The sequence below is a fragment of the Rutidosis leptorrhynchoides genome, chromosome 1 (genome assembly GCF_046630445.1).
Source record: "Rutidosis leptorrhynchoides isolate AG116_Rl617_1_P2 chromosome 1, CSIRO_AGI_Rlap_v1, whole genome shotgun sequence".
NCBI lineage: Eukaryota > Viridiplantae > Streptophyta > Magnoliopsida > Asterales > Asteraceae > Rutidosis > Rutidosis leptorrhynchoides.
The window spans coordinates 673,080,949-673,098,559 of record NC_092333.1 but is presented as its reverse complement, the minus strand read 5'-3'; positions in this window follow the sequence as shown (position 1 = coordinate 673,098,559).

Sequence of the window (17,611 nt, the reverse complement as noted above, 5' to 3'; positions counted from 1 at the left end):
TTTAGTTAAACAAATATAAAGCCCATTAATAGCCCATAGTCTAATTTCCACAAGTGTCGTTCTTTTGTCCAAACCCCAATTATGGTACAAAGCCCAATTATCCAATTTTAGTAATTAGCCCAACATCATGATTACTTCGGATTAAATAAGCATAATAATAACTTAGCTACAAGACATTAAATTAAAAAGGTTGAACATAACTTACAATGATTAAAAATAGCGTAGCGTTACACGGACAGAATTTCAACTTACACCCTTACAACATTCGCTAACATACCCTTATTATTAGGATTTAAAATTAAAATTAAAATTAAAATATAAATTATATATATATTTTTACGTATATATTGAAAGAGAGATAGATTAAGAGTGTGAAAAATGATCAGAATTCGGTTGGCTTTATAGGGACTTTCAGAACTTGGGCCTCCGCGACTCGCGGCCCTTTTGGCCTTCAAACTCCGCGAGTCGCGGAGTTTGTAAATACAGCTCACACAAGTTTGGCTCTTTGTTTACCGACGGTTTTATAAATAAATATAATATATTAAATAATTATAAGAATTATTTAAATATTATATTATATTTATGTGCATAGTTGACTTGTAATTTTTAGTCCGCTGCGTCGAGCGTTGAGAGTTGACTCTGGTCCCGGTTCTGGATTTTCGAACGTCCTTGCGTACAATTTAATATCTTGTACTTTGCGTTTTGAAACTTGTACTCTTGTAATTTCGAGACGTTTCTTATCAATAATTGGAACCTCTTTGATTGTATTTTGTACTTTTGAGCTTTTTGGTCGTTTGCGTCTTCAATTCGTCGAATCTGTCTTTTGTCTTCACCTTTTATTATTTAAACGAATATCACTTGTAAATAGAACAATTGCAACTAAAAGCTTGTCTTTCTTGAGGAATAATGCTATGAAATATATGTTCGTTTTTAGCATTATCAAATATTCCCACACTTGAGCGTTGCTTGTCCTCAAGCAATATCGTCTTGAAATACTAGAATCACTTCTTTATTCTTCACACTTTGTACATCAGTGATTTCTATACGGTAACGATATGGTTTACAGTCCCACATGACTATAAAAATTTAGATCCATTAAGGAAATTGGATCTTTATGAAAACATTTGATCTTTTGAAAATTAAATCTAGTTTTTACCCTAGATAAGTTTTCTGGAATAACCCTTTACCGGTGTTTGCAAAATATTTTTGTGGGTTTGGTGGGTTTCAGATTTGAAAATTTTAGCTCAAAACTTATGGTTTTGTGTCACCCACTTGCTAACCTTGTATTGGAAAGCAACACGTCCAGTTTACTTGTCCCGTATATTACCTTTCGGTAAACTACCGTCCGGTTGTAAAGGAAAGCGTTGAACAAGCAACTGTTAAGGCAATGTCTAATGACATGCATTTGATTATGGTCTATAACGTGTCGGACGCAATTACTATCTTTGGTAGGAGCAATAGTAAAGCTCACCCTTATGATTTTTCGGTCTGGCACAAGGTCCTGTCTTTGACCATGCTATGCAACCACCGTTCTTACGGTTGACATCCGATTTAGTTCAGGTGACCTAATGAATTCCAGGTGAATTCCTAGGATTTTACGTTCAATGGTAATGAACGCATTGAAAATAGGGTTTTCAGAAAACAAATCGGTTTGTAATTTTGATCAAAATATTTTCTCGTTCAAGCTCGAGTTTAGATATCATTGAATTCCATGAGTTTGAATTCTCAATCTTTAAGGTCAATCTCTAGGATTGAGTAATATCAGGCTTAAAAGCTGATTTTTGATCTTTTAAGGAGATTATCCTTTCTGGGGATCTGATTTATTAGTCTTATCCAGCTAATTTGCATGGTGCCCCCCCATTTTACGAGATAAATCCTTCTCATGGTTAGGATAAATCTGACTACTTGGCGACCCTGTTTAATGCTGAGGTCCATGGATTTCCTGCTGATTTTAGTGATGACTTTTCTAGATTTTTCGTCAACCTACAGCTGGTCTGGACGACAACTTCTTGACCTAAACCAAGAAGCGCGTTTCTTTTTCGGAAGACTTTACTTCCTCTTAATGATGGAATTGATTCATCGTGTAGATCCATCTTTTCTTTTCTTTCATCGGGTAAAACAGTTTAGTTTAGTCCAAAGCAAAAGTATTTTCAGTTATTTGTTACAGATATATGTGACATATGTTTAAGATAACTTGGTAAATTTTCCCACACTTAGCTTTTATTTTCCTTTTTATCGTCCTCTATTCCATTTTAAATGAATTTTAACATTTTGGTTTGTTTCTCAATTTATGTCCTTTCCGAGGTTACAATAATTTCGGTGTTAAAACCTAATTTTATCGTTCATAAATATGTATAAACATGATTTTGAGTTCATTTAATTGAAAATTTTGAAAAATTTTACTAGAATTGGGTAGTCAGTATATAAGACTAGGGCTGTTCTTTATTATCAGAGAGCACTAGATTCTAATACAACTACTACTTTACTAGTATTTCTAATGGTAACCAAGTGTTTAAGATAAAAATTTTAAAATCCGAAAGAATTTAACCCCTTCCCACACTTAAGATCTTGCAATGCCCTCATTTGCAAGAAATCAGTAACAATTTAAATTATTGAGGGTGATTTGTGTGAAAATGATTAAATTTTTACCAAAGTTTCCAAATATATTGGCGTTTGTTTACTGAATGATAAATGGTGCACATCATTTATTCATTCCGTCTTGTTGTTATTTCACATATATTTTGCATCTTGTCGTCAAAATTAGTTGCTTTTGCTGAACTTAATGCCAGTCTTTGAAAATGCGTTGTTTTACCCTGTTGTGTACATAAGATAAACTGCAAACATATATACATATTTTTTAAGTTTGGTATATTACCCCACATTCAAAAATTATTAAAATCTAAGAATAAAAGTTAGAAAATTATAAAAACTATTACAATATTAACATAAGTATTAAACGTATCAACATTACAAACTACAAAATAAATAAAACTAAGTAGACTAGGGATGATACTGGTACCAATAGGGGTTCCAAGCATAACCATAGGTGCTATAAAATGCTTCGGCAGGGTTATACGTAGGATACGGTGGTTGCATCTCTATAGACCAGGGAGGGAATATGGGTTTTGGTGTAGGAATATAGTTTCTACCTATATGTTGGCAATGAGCTATGATTTGGTTTTGATGAACTTGCCAATCTTCAAATGCTCTCTGTCTAGCATTTTCGTACTCCTGTGAAGCTATAAACCTTTGCATTTCTTGCATTTCATTTCCCCCTCCTACATTACCTTGCTGTTGGTTTCTCTCAACCTGTGGATGTCTACCATGGTATTGTACTGCGGCGTTATTTCGCCTCTTCAAAACTTTCGCACCATGGTATACATTTAAACCTATAGTATCGCGGGGTTCTGGTTCTTCGACTAATAATCCCCCCGACTTATATCCACACCGAGATATTCAGCAATCAAAGTAATAAAAATACCACCTCCTATTATGCTATGCGGTCTCATCCCCCTAACCATAGCTGATAAATAATAACCCACACAATACGGTATACTTACAGCGCTTTGTGGGTCTCGAATACACATATGGTAAAACAAATCCTGTTCATTTACCTTTTCCTTGTTCTTACCTCTTTGTGTAATCGAATTAGCTAAAAACCTATGAATCACTCTTAATTCAGCTCTATCTATATCCAAATAAGAGTAATTTCCCCCTTTGAATCGGTGATGGCTTGTCATTTGACTCCATACACCGTGTGTATCAAAATTTTCATCTATCTTTCTACCATTTAGTATCAACCCTCTACAATCGGCAGATGCTAACTCCTCAGGCGTATATATACGTAAAGCCTGAGCCATGTCTAGTAAAGACATGTGGCGCATCGAACCTCCTAACAAAAATCTAATAAAAGATCGACCGGTTAAACTAGCTACCCGATCATTTAATTATATACTACATAACAATTCTTCACACCATACTTTATATACAGGTCTACGCATGGTGAATAAACGTACCCAGTCATTAAAAGTAGAATTACCATACCTCTGTACAAGTAATTCCCTAATTGGCTCGGCCAATTCTACAGCTTCTAATGGTCCCCATTCTATGACCCTGGGTACCTCAACAATTTTAGAATGAAGAGTATGCAACCCCCTTTGATACTTTGGATAATCTATCCAAAGTCTGTCAAATCTCAGGTTCGGATGCAAATCTTCCAAGTGCATATCAGAAAATGTCATGACTGGATGAGGTATATCTTGCTTGTAGTAGTTATCCACCTCCTGTTGTTCCGCATTCTCAGCAGGAGCATTGCGAGCTTGGGATGAAGATTCACCCCTTTCAGTCTGCAAAACACATCAAACACAATTTTTGTGCATCCAAATATGCATTAGTGTCAGCAAAATCATCAATCAAAATAATTACAATGGCATGATCAATTTATATCAAACTTAAGCTTATTTTCACATTTTTATCAAATCTACACTTTTTCAAATAAGCATATACGAAAATGTTCGCCAAGTTCATAAGCATTCAACTCAAATAACATGTCAAAATAATCATTACTAGCAATTAAACAAGTTTTAAATGACATTATCTCTCAAAAATCAAGTTCATGAATTTTAGACTTGAAAAAGTCCACTTTAATTCTCAAAATCATGTTTAGGCTCAAAGTTTGGATCATTTAACTACCTAAACATGTTACACTACTTAATTTAGCAACAATTCATGACAAAAATCGGCCATAACCTGTTTATATCAAAAAGCCCCAAATTTGCTCAAGAACACAAACCCTAGATTACTCAAAATTTGAAGTTTAAGGCTTCTAATCATGTTAAATAGCATCAATCTAGGTTATACAAGCATAATACATAAACAATTTAAGCATAATTACACTAAAAAGCATCAAAATCAAATTGGAGAAAAAAAATTGCTCAAGAACACTAATTTTCGGATTAAATGGTGTTTAGGTGTAGAAATTTACCGTTTTTCTTGAGTAATTCCTTGATAGCATCCTTCTCAACATGATTTTAGTAAAAGATTTGATGATTAACGGTTAAAAATTGTGATTTTAGGGGTGTTTTTTCGGGTTTTTTCGGGTTTGTGTTCGCAGTTTTGTGGTGTGGGGAGTGAACTGATCTGTTTTTTTACGTTTTATTTTTTTTTCTGGGTTTTGGTCCCTCCACGAGTCGCAGTGTTTGGACCTTCAAACTCCGCGAGTCGCGGAGTTTGGTATTTTTTTTTTTTTTTATAACTTATACTAATTAAAACAAGTAAGTAATTAATTTTAAAATTTTGTTTCCCTTGTTATTTAGGACGAGGTCGTTTCGGATCGATGTCCTAGTCCGTCCTTCGACAAAATTTTAAAATTTGTCTTTTTGTAGCGATTGTTTTAAAAGCTAAGATTTTTGGGGTTTTTTTTAATGTTTTTGGCATACTTTAATTCAATAAGATTAAAAATAATGATAATAAAAGTTCTCGTCCCTCCCTCGGGTAAAGCAATTTCGGTTTAAAGACCTAGTCTTCAACTTACGACGAATTTTAAAAATCATATTTTTAACTTAATGAGATAAAGTAAATTTTTGTTTTTAAATTCACACAATTTAAATATAAAATTCAAAATTAATATTAAAAATTCACACCAAACTTACAATTTAAAATGCATAAAATTAAAAATTCATATTTTAAAAATTAAAAATTCTCACCAAACTTAATTTAAAAATTCATATTATAAATTCACACCAAACTTACAATTTAAAATGCATAACATTAAAAATTCACACCAAACTTCTATTAATTTTTTCAAATATTTACAATTTTAAAAATATTGTTTTTACAAAGTTTACAATATTAATTTAAGATTTAAATATTAATTTTAAAAACATGGTAAAAATAAAATTAAAAATCTTTTTGGCTTTTTATCCCACTTTAATCAATCAAATATTATCAAAAATATGCGCCCCTCTTTTCGGTAAAGTAATTTCGGTTCCAAAACCTAATTTAACTCATGACGAATTTTTGAAATATTTTGGGTTGATTAATTAAAGATATTTATACCTTAAGAATAAACGTTAAATTTCGCAGTGATGTAATAAATTTTTGTATGATATCAATAATTTCGGTCGCCAAACCTAATTTTATTCAATACCAATTTAATACTTTATAGCGAACAAATTAGCGTTTATTATCAAAAGGTTAAAAATAAAAAAAATAAAAATTGAGACTGTACAGACTTACCTGTGAGATAGTATTCTTTGTTATATGATCTATCCCATTCATAAGATAGTCGGTTTAATTGGTTTTCCATAGCTACATAGGCGTAACCTCGAGCATTTAGTGTCTTTTCTTCTAAACATATGAACGGTCCGTCTCTGCATAAAGTAACAAATTCGGTGTTTGAATAGGTTTGATTATTTGAACATTTACCTCCATGTGACCATTTTCCGCATTTGTGACATCTTTCTAGGTGTCGTGCTCTTCTTTTCGCTGCGGATTTTGATTTTCCTTTACCAAATTGTAACTTATTATCTTCGCATCTGGATTCTTTTCTAACTCCGTCCAATCTTTCTCTGATTACTGATACTATTTCACTCGGAAGTGTGTCATTATTACGTTTAGTGATCAAAGCGTGTAGCATTAGACCATGGTTTAGTTCACAGGCAGTCTTCATTTTGTAAAAACCTAAAAAAAATAAAAATTCAGAATGGGGGGAGAAGACTAGTTCTTTAGGGTCTGCTAGGGAAAGACCATTCAGGTTCCATTTTCGAGAACTACACGAAAACAGACAATCTAACTCTAACAGAAATACATATTATCCTTTAAAGACTTGATTCTCCCCACACTTAGTTAGCTGTGGTGTCGAAATTGTGATTAACTTCGTTGTCGACTTCCATCGGACTATCTATGTAGTGTTTAACTCTGTGACCATTAACTTTAAATTCAATCCCATTTGAATTTATCAATTCTATCATTCCGTATGGGAAAACTCTTTTAACTATGAATGGTCCAGACCATCTTGATTTCAATTTTCCAGGAAATAGCTTGAATCGTGAATTGAAAAGAAGAACTCTGTCTCCTTCTTTAAATTCTTTTGTACTTCTGATTCTTTTATCATGCCATTTCTTCGTTCTTTCTTTATAGATTAACGAATTTTCGTATGCTTCATGTCTTAATTCTTCTAATTCGTTTAGTTGACTTAATCGTAGTCGTCCGGCTTCATGTAAATCAAGATTACATGTCTTCAAAGCCCAAAATGCTTTGTGTTCAATTTCTACTGGAAGATGACATGCTTTTCCATAAACAAGTCTAAAAGGTGTGGTTCCAATTGGAGTTTTGTAGGCTGTTCTAAAAGCCCAGAGTGCATCCTCCAATTTAATGGACCATTCCTTCGGATTTGATCCTACGGTTTTCTCTAGAATACATTTTAAAGCTCGGTTGGTATTTTCAACTTATCCACTTGTTTGTGGATGATATGCGGTGGAGATTTTATGAGTTACTCCATATCTTTTAAGAACTTTCTCAAGTTGATTATTACAAAAATGAGTACCCCGATCACTTATTAAAGCTTTCGGTGTTCCAAACCTTGCAAAAAGACGTTTTAAAAAGTTGACTACAACTCGTGCATCGTTAGTTGGGAGAGCTTATGCTTCCGCCCATTTAGATACATAATCAATGGCTACGAGTATATATAGATTATTATGAGATTTTGGAAATGGACCCATAAAGTCAATACCCCAAATGTCAAATACTTCACATACTTGGATGACATTTTGTGGCATTTCATCACGTTGACTTATTTTTCCGGCCCTTTGACAAGCATCACAGGATTTGCAAAGAAGGTGTGCGTCTTTGTAAATTGTAGGCCAATAGAATCCAGCATCATAAACTTTTCTTGCTGTTAGTTGAGGCCTATAATGCCCTCCTGTTGGTCCTGTGTGACAATGGTTTAATATTTTACTAGCTTCATCTCCAAATATACATCGGCGTATTATTCCGTCGGGACAACTTTTAAACAGATGTGGATCTTCCCAAAAATAGTGTTTTATATCACTGAAGAATTTCTTTCGTTTTTGGTACGATAATCCTTTTTCAAGGAATCCACAAACTAAGTAGTTTGCATAGTCTGCAAACCATGGAATTTCTTTATAATCTATCTTCAATAGATATTCATCAGGAAAGTTGTCTTGTATGGCCGATTCATTTAGAACTTCTAATTCGGGATTTTCAAGACGAGAAAGATGATCAGCGGCGAGATTTTCTGCTCCTCTTTTATCTCGGATTTCAATATCAAACTCTTGTAAGAGTAAGATCCAACGGATTAATCTTGGTTTAGCATCTTGTTTTGAAAATAGGTATCTAAGAGCAGAATGGTCGGTATAGACCACCGTTTTTGCTAGAACGAGATATGATCGAAATTTGTCAAAAGCAAAGACAATAGCAAGGAGTTCTTTTTCAGTAGTTGTATAGTTCGTTTGTGCTCCTTGTAACGTCTTACTAGCATAATATATAGGTTGAAATCGTTTTTCAATCCTTTGTCCTAAAACGGCTCCCATTGCAAAATCACTTGCATCGCACATTAGTTCAAATGGTAGATTCCAATTTGGTGTTATCATGATCGGCGCATTAGTGAGTTTCTCTTTAAGAATATTAAAAGATTTGATACACTCATCTGAAAAGATGAATGGAGCATCCTTTTCTAGGAGTTTATTCATAGAAGTGGCAATTTTAGAAAAATCTTTTATGAAACGTCGGTAAAAACCGGCATGCCCTAGAAAACTCCTAACTCCTCTAACATTGGTGGGATGTGGAAGTTTAGCAATTACATCTACTTTAGCTCTATCCACTTCAATTCCTTCTTTTGAAATTTTATGACCAAGAACGATGCCTTCTTTAACCATGAAATGACATTTCTCCCAATTAAGTACTAGATTTGATTTTTCGCATCTAATAAGCATTCGTTCCAGATTAACTAGACATGATTCAAATGTATCACCGAAGACTGAAAAGTCATCCATGAAAACTTCCATGCATTCTTCTATCATGTCATGAAAAATCGCCATCATACACCTCTGAAAGGTTGCAGGGGCGTTGCAAAGTCCAAATGGCATGCGTTTGTAAGCAAAAGTACCATAAGGGCACGTGAATGTGGTTTTCTCTTGATCTTCGGGTGCTATTGGAATTTGAAAATATCCGGAAAATCCATCTAGAAAACAATAGTAACTATTTCCGGCTAATCTTTCCAACATTTGATCTATGAAAGGCAAGGGAAAGTGATCTTTTCTGGTGGCGTCGTTTAATTTTCTATAATCAATACACACACGCCATCCTGTTACAGTCCTAGTAGGAATAAGCTCATTTTTCTCATTTGTAATGACAGTCATGCCACCCTTCTTAGGCACGCATTGAACTGGGCTTACCCATGGACTATCAGAAATTGGATAAATTAAACCTGCGTCAAGCAGTTTAATAATCTCTTTCTTAACTACATCTTGCATATTAGGATTTAGTCTTCGTTGGCGTTGCACATACATTTTATGACCTTCTTCCATAAGGATTTTATGTGTGCAATACGAAGGACTTATTCCTTTAATATCATGAATCTTCCATGCAATGGCTGGTTTATGAGCTTTCAACACAGAAATGAGTTGTGATTTCTCATTTTCAGTAAGAGAAGACGATATTATTACAGGTAATTCAGATTCACCATGTAAATAAGCGTATTCCAAATGGTTTGGAAGTGGCTTTAACTCTAATTTCGGAGGTTCTTCTATCGATGATTTATATCGATATCTGTCTTCTTCTTTTAGCATTTGAATTTCTTCTGTTGTTGGTTCATATCCATTAGCTATAAGTGTAGCTAACATTTCAGCTTCATCAATTGGTTCATTACCTTCTCCTAAAGAACATTCTCCTGTTCCTTGTAATTCTGGAAATTCTTCTAATAATTCTGCATGTGCATCTATAGTTTGAATATAATAACATGTATCAACTGTAGATTGCGGTTGTTGCATTGCTCTATCAACTGAAAAGGTAACACTCTCATCCTCTATACTTAGGGTCAATTTCTTACCGAACACGTCTATCATTGCTTTAGCCGTGTTTAAGAATGGTCTTCCAAATATGAGAGGAACTTGAGAATCTTCTTCCATGTCCAAAACAACAAAATCTACTGGAAATACTAAAGTACCAACTTTAACTAGCATGTTCTCCATTATCCCTCTAGGATATTTTATTGATCTATCGGCTAGTTGTATGCTTATTCTGGTTGGTTTCAATTCTCCAAGGTCTAGTTTAGCGTATAGTGAATACGGCATTAGATTTATACTAGCACCTAAGTCTGCCAATGCTTCTATTGAACTAAGACTACCCATAAAACATGGAATTGTGAAACTTCCTGGATCAGATAGTTTTTCTGGTATCTTATTCAACAGCACTGCTGAACAATTAGCATTCATGGTAACAGCCGAGAGTTCTTCCATTTTCTTTCTATTTGAGATTAGATCTTTCAAGAATTTAGCATATCTAGGCATTCCTGAAATCACATCAATGAAAGGAAGATTTACATTTATCTGTTTAAACATATCCAAGAATTTGGATTGCTCGGCTTCAAGTTTATCTTTCTTCATTTTACTCGGGTAAGGAAGTGGTGGTTGGTATGGTTTAACATAAGGTTTATCCTTAGCTGTGTTATCTTCATGTAACACCCGAATATTTCATATGCGAGAATATATATATATGTACATATGTATGTATATACAGTGGAGATATTTAGATATACATGTGTATATGGTTCGGGTTGCGTATGAATTCATGTATATATATAGTTGGAACGAGAGATACGCGGTGTATGATAGTGTACGTTGCATGTACGCGTGGGAATATGCGTATATAAGGTGGTGGTTACGCATGCATGCAAGATTATTGGTAAGGGTTCATTCTAGGGTCTTCTAGAAGGGTTTGCTTGCATAAATAAGTCGGGATTGGAGCGTACGAGTGGAATTATGAGACGGGGACTTGGTTAGACGAAAATGGAAGAAAATGTGTTGTGGGTCGCGCCGCGAAGGCTGTGGTTGCGCCGCGATGATTAAGAGCAAAACTGGATCAGAACACTAGTAATTTGAAGCACCAACTGCAGCACGTTGTCGCGCCGCGACAAGTAGGGTCGCGCCGCGACCAGCCTGGTTCCAGACCCGATTTTCAGCTTTAAATGGGGTGTGTTCAGGGGTAAAACCGTCATTTCACATATGGATCAGTTTGTGGGATAAATCTCAGCCACCCATCTCATTCATTTCATTTCCTTTTTCATTTTTCTTCCATTTATTCTCTCAAAACATAAATCCTCTTTGGATTCAAGTGAAGATTTGGGGTTCAAGACTTGTGATTCGATCTTTGGCGTAGTTGGAAAGTGTGTTCTCCTCGTTCTGGGCTACGTGGTGATACTAGTGGTAAGCTCTAACTCCGAAATTCGTTTTTGTGTTCATCATTCAAATTTAGGGCTTTTGATTGTATGATTCTTAGATGGAACCCATTTAGTTGTTAATTGGAGATTAACACCAATATTCGGGTTTATGGTTGTTATTGGCGGTTTTGTGTTTAGTGTGCAAGTTTATGCTTGTAAAACTTGTAAATGGTGAGATTTTGACTTAATTGGTTAAAATTAGGGTTTTGGTGTCAAAATGGGTGAGACATGTGTTTAACACTTGTGTTTGGGTTTACTTGGCATATTAGGACCATTTTCACCCGTGTTAGTAATTATTGGTTAGTTTGGGCGCGTTTTGTGCTTGGAAGTGCATTTGGGTCAAAATGGCACTAAGTGTCGAATTGGGTTGGTTTTTAAGTCAACTCTAATTGTGTATTGTTGTATTTGTGATAATGGAATAGGTACTTTCCATTGACGAGTCGCGGATTACTTGGAAGCATTCATCAAGGCGACAATGTGAGTGTTAATATCCTATATGCATATGTATGTGTAGGATGGGTGCGGGTCGGGTGAAGGGGTTCTCGGTTATAGAGCTCACTTCTCATATAGGTGGAATTGTTGGACTTGTGTATAGGTCCAATTGGCACGGTTGTGCGTTTTGGTTGACTACCTTTGACGAGGTGCACACTTTGGGTGTACGTTATCACATGGGCGTGTGATGTGGATTATATAACCCCAATGGCGAAGGGTTAATTTTGTGAGTGGAATAATTATGCGTGAACGTATATAATGTATTTATTTGTGTGGTATGAATGTGGAAGTGTCGCGGTGTTCAAGACACCACATTCTAGGTAACGAGTAGTATTGTCGCGGTGCTTAAGACACTACTCCTTGTGTAATTGACTTGTGGGATTGTCGCGGTGTTTAAGACACCACAATGTCGTGAGAGTGGAAGTGTCGCGGTGTTCAAGACACCACTCATTGTATTGAATGAAGTGTGGATTCGTCGCGGTGTTTAAGACGCCACATTGTTGTAAGGGTGAGTTAGTCGCGGTGTTTAAGACATCACCCGGGGGACTAGTGATTACGCGGTGTATAAGTAACACTAGTGGATGTTATGAACTCCAACGGACTTACATGTACCGTTCTCTTGTATACTTGGTTAACCATGGTTATTGTGTTGTAAGCGTAAGCAAATTATGTTATTCGAGATATATATACATATGTATATTGTATACATATAATGTTGTATTGTCGTGTTGTAGCTAACCCTCCGGGTGTAGCTTATTGGCATTGTTCACATCGTTGTTGGCAAACTTATATTTTGTTGATGTATCTTTAGCTCATTGCTTAGTGATCTTACGGTATGCTTAGACTAGCTTGCCTTTATGTTTGGATGCTCCGGTATGCGGTATTTGCTATTTTGTGGCGTGTCCATTTTATGCATATATATGTATGTAGTATATTCTCACTCACTAAGCGTTAGCTTACCCTCTCGTTGTTGATATTTTTATAGGTTCGCATGCTTGGCGGCTCGGGTAAGCTTGGGGATTAGAGATCTCGGCTAGGTTGCTTTAGAAGATCTTGCTTTTGGACTCGATTAGGATTTGGGTAGCGTAGTCCCAAATCACCATGCTCGGTTTGGTGTAAACGTAACTAGTCGGGTCATAATGATTATAACCTGTTTACGATTTAATTAATGAACCATTGTATTAAGGAGTTTAAATCATTAATGTATGTTTTAAGTTCGATGAACTTACCTTGATAACAAATACGTTTTGGAATATGTGTAATGGGACCTAAAGTATTATTTAACGCGTATTAAAAGGAAAAATTTTTATGGGCCGGTTTTAATACGGGTTGGGTTGTTTCAAGTGGTATCAGAGCATGGTCTAAGGGATTTAGGTGACTTGAGATAGGAGTACGGGTCGGAATAGGTTATAGTTAGTGCCTTGTTTGTAGGTGGACTAACGTTTATATTAGTAATGCGGATATTATTAATATATTATTGTGTTGTGATAATAATTCTTGCGGGTGCTTATATCGCGTAGAATTTGCGTTGTGTTGGTTTATATCATCGAGCGAAGCGGTCGTTGTACTAACGAGTCGATACGGCGTGTGTGCGTAATAAGGACTTGCAAACCTTATTACGGGTGCAAATCGTGTCAAACAAGTGATGTACGACGGGTGTTGAGCAAGATGGGGTGGTGTTGTGCGTATGGTGTTATACGTTCGTGGACTAATCATTTTGCATTCTTTAGAATGGTGACGCGAAACGAGATCGAGACGAATGACGAAGAGTTTAATACTAGAGTTGCGGCCGCCGTTGCGGAGCAAATGAGTGCGTTGGATGAAAGAATGGATAGGAGGTATTCCAAATTTCGGGGTAGTAGTGAAATGGAGCGTTGTCTTAAGGGCTTCATGAGGACTAAACCCCCGATGTACGATGGAAAACCGGATCCTTTGGTAAGCACAACTTGGATCTCGGATGTCGAAGGGTGTTTTCGTACTATTGAATGCCCTCCTGAGAAGAGGACAAGACTCGCTACTAGTTTGTTGCGGGATAGGGCAAAGGATTGGTTGGATGGTAAGATTGATCTTATCGGTGGTGAACCGTTTATGACGTTATCGTAGGACGGGTTTAAGAAGGAATTCTTTGAGGAATTCCGAACTTCAGCTGATTTATCGGAAATGCGTAATGAGTTGCGAAATTTGCAACAGGGTTCTATGGATTTGAATACTCTCAAGACGACCTTTATGGCGAAGGCTCATTTTTGCCCGGAGTATTTGGGGAATGATAATTTGTTGATGCAAGATTTCTATCGAACCTTGAATGATGACTTGAAGAATAAGATTAGCCGGGGTTACGCGAAATCGTTTGCGGAATTATTCGCCGTGGCTAGAGGTTTCGAGTCGTATACGCGATCAAAGATTGGTGAACCTTCAAGTGAGAGAAGGGTTGTTTCGTATGGTGCTCCTAGTAAGAGGACTAAGGGTCCGAGTGTGAGCACGGGTGGTACGCGGACGAGTATAACGGATTCTAGTGCGTCTAGGTGTTACAATTGTGGCGTGAGGGGTCACAAGTCTTGGGAATGTTCGGTACCAAAGGGTGATGGCATGGTGTGCTTCAATTGCCAAGAAGAAGGACATCGTAAGTCGGAATGTCCCAAGTTAGTGGGGACGGGTGTGGCAAGGAGACGTTAGGGTACGTTTCGTTTTAATAAATATGCCTTTTGATTATTTATTAAGTGCCGTTTGAAGTTGAGTTTATTAAATGCATTGTGTTGTGCATGTTATTGATATGGGTGACGTTCCTAATGGAAGTACCCTATGACGACGTTTTGATTGACGGGCGAAGGGCGTAAGACTTGGTGTAACCAAGCATTCCTTGATATTTGTAAAATGTTTCTACCAAGCCATGGAAATGGGTTGGTGTTCGGTTGTTAAGCGCGTGTTCGCTTTTGTGTTGAGGTCGATGAACCGTGAGGTTCGACGGGTGGGCTGAAACCCTTGAGATCGAGTGTTTTGAATCTCGATGTATGTTGGTAATGGAGTCTTTATGACGCGACATTAGGTGCCTCTTTTATACCTACTAGCGTGGTGTTCGACTTCGATTATGTTGCGGTTACATTGTACTTAGGGTACCGAAGTGAAATCCTTAGGTACATGAGTGACTAGGTGGAATTTGACAAACTAAAGCAATTGGATGATTGCGAAGGTATGGTTTGTGAAATCGTGGTACACTTTTTGCTCGAGGTGTTTAAGGATTGATTGAAATCCTTTGTGTGCTCAAGGCTGGAGCAAGATATGGTGACGGGTCGTGTGAGCCCAATCTTTGTAAAGTCTACCTTAGGTAGCATTGTACGGTTGTACGAGTTGTGGATATGGGACGTAGTTCCAAATGGGGGAGTTACACTCCCGCACGAGGAAGTTTTAGTGTGAGATTTCGGATGATGCTTTTGGTAGATCCGGAAAATGTTGTCGAGACCTGATTTTGGTCGATTTGTGGTAGATTACAATTTCGGATAAATTGTATTTATGGTTTGGATTTGAATTATCACCGAGGTGGTAATGTGGTAAATCTCGATTGAGAGATAATGGACGTGTTTGGCGAGCAAGGTGAAATCCTTCGGTTAAGGGAGGTGTGTGTCGGATTCTCTTCTAGAGAATAATTGTTTTGTGCCTATGTTTGATATAGGTGGTTCTTGCTCGTGTATGTGAATGGTTAGTGGTATCCGTTAGGATTTACTATGGCGTAGCAGAGCGCGATGTTACGCTACTCGTCGTTCGAGGCCAAAAGGGCGTTGATTGATGAAGCATGACTTTCGGGTCCGCTGACTTCATCATGGTATTGGTGATTGATGAAGCATGACCTTTAGGGTCCGCTGACTTCATCATGGGAGTATGCGATTGGTGGAGCATGACCTTCGGGGTCCGCTGATTTCATCATGAGCGAGGTGTTATATCGGTGAAGCATGACTTTCGGAGTCCGCTGACTTCATCCGGTGTTGAGATTGGTGAAGCATGACCTTCGGGGTCCGCTGACTTCATCATGGGATTATTGATTGGTGAAGCATGATATTCGGGTTCGCTGACTTCATCATGGTAGTGAATCGCGTGTAGTTCGGATTCACTAAGGCGCGTGTGTTTTCGGCCAGCCTTCGTGTTGTGTGATCTGTCGGTTGTTTTATACACCGATGGTGGGGTCGTAAGGACCATGATGTTGATCTGTTGGTTGTTTTATACACCAATGGTGGGGTCGTAAGGACCGTGTTGTGTGATCGATCGGGTGTTTTTATACGCCGATGGTGGGGTCGCGAGGACCATGTGGTATGATTAGTGATGCGATAGCCGTGTTTCGCTCACGTGTTGTTACGGGTGTGACGATAGTCGATTTTGTACACCTTTGGATTTGGCGTTTTCATAGTCGTTTTGGGCGCTATCGGTTTTAGCCTTTTGATTATGATGTTACGGTAGTTGCGTATTGATCGTATTGCGCACTACAAGGGATGTTTAGTGATTGGTGTTATCCGTCAGGATTCGTTGGTTCGGTCTTCATCGTTTCGGATTGTTGACCTTAGGTTTGAGACTTGGTTGCTTTTAGCATTGTACTTGGTAATGGTACGTTAGAGGGTTGATATCTCGGTTCGAGATTTGGTTGAGTTTCCCGGTGTGCGGGATTGAGCATGGCTTTAATGCTCGGATGGTAACTTGATAACCGCGGGTGACGATTTTAGTTGTTAAATGTAATTCATTGGAAAGAGTTGCCTAGGAAAGTCAGTTTGGGACTTAAGTTGAGGACCGTGGAGTGTGGTTCGTTTGGTTAAGTAACAAGGATCACGAGGACGTGATCAATTCTAAGTGGGGGAGAGTTGTAACACCCGAATATTTCATATGCGAGAATATATATATATGTACATATGTATGTATATACAATGGAGATATTTAGATATACATGTGTATATGGTTCGGGTTGCGTATGAATTCATGTATATATATAGTTGGAACGAGAGATACGCGGTGTACGATAGTGTACGTTGCATGTACGCGTGGGAATATGCGTATATAAGGTGGTGGTTACGCATGCATGCAAGATTATTGGTAAGGGTTCGTTCTAGGGTCTTCTAGAAGGGTTTGCTTGCATAAATAAGTCGGGATTGGAGCGTACGAGTGGAATTATGAGACGGGGACTTGGTTAGACGAAAATGGAAGAAAATGTGTTATGGGTCGCGCCGCGAAGGCTGTGGTCGCGCCGCGATGATTAAGAGCAAAACTGGATCAGAACACTAGTAATTTGAAGCACCAGCTGCAGCACGTTGTCGCGCTGCGACAAGTAGGGTCGCGCCGCGACCAGCCTGGTTCCAGACCCAATTTTCAGCTTTAAATGGGGTGTGTTCAGGGGTAAAACAGTCATTTCGCATATGGATCAGTTTGTGGGATAAATCTCAGCCACCCATCTCATTCATTTCATTTCCTTTTTCATTTTTCTTCCATTTATTCTCTCAAAACATAAATCCTCTTTGGATTCAAGTGAAGATTTGGGGTTCAAGACTTGTGATTCGATCTTTGGCGTAGTTGGAAAGTGTGTTCTCCTCGTTCTGGGCTACGTGGTGATACTAGTGGTAAGCTCTAACTCCTAAATTCGTTTTTGTGTTCATCATTCAAATTTAGGGCTTTTGATTGTATGATTCT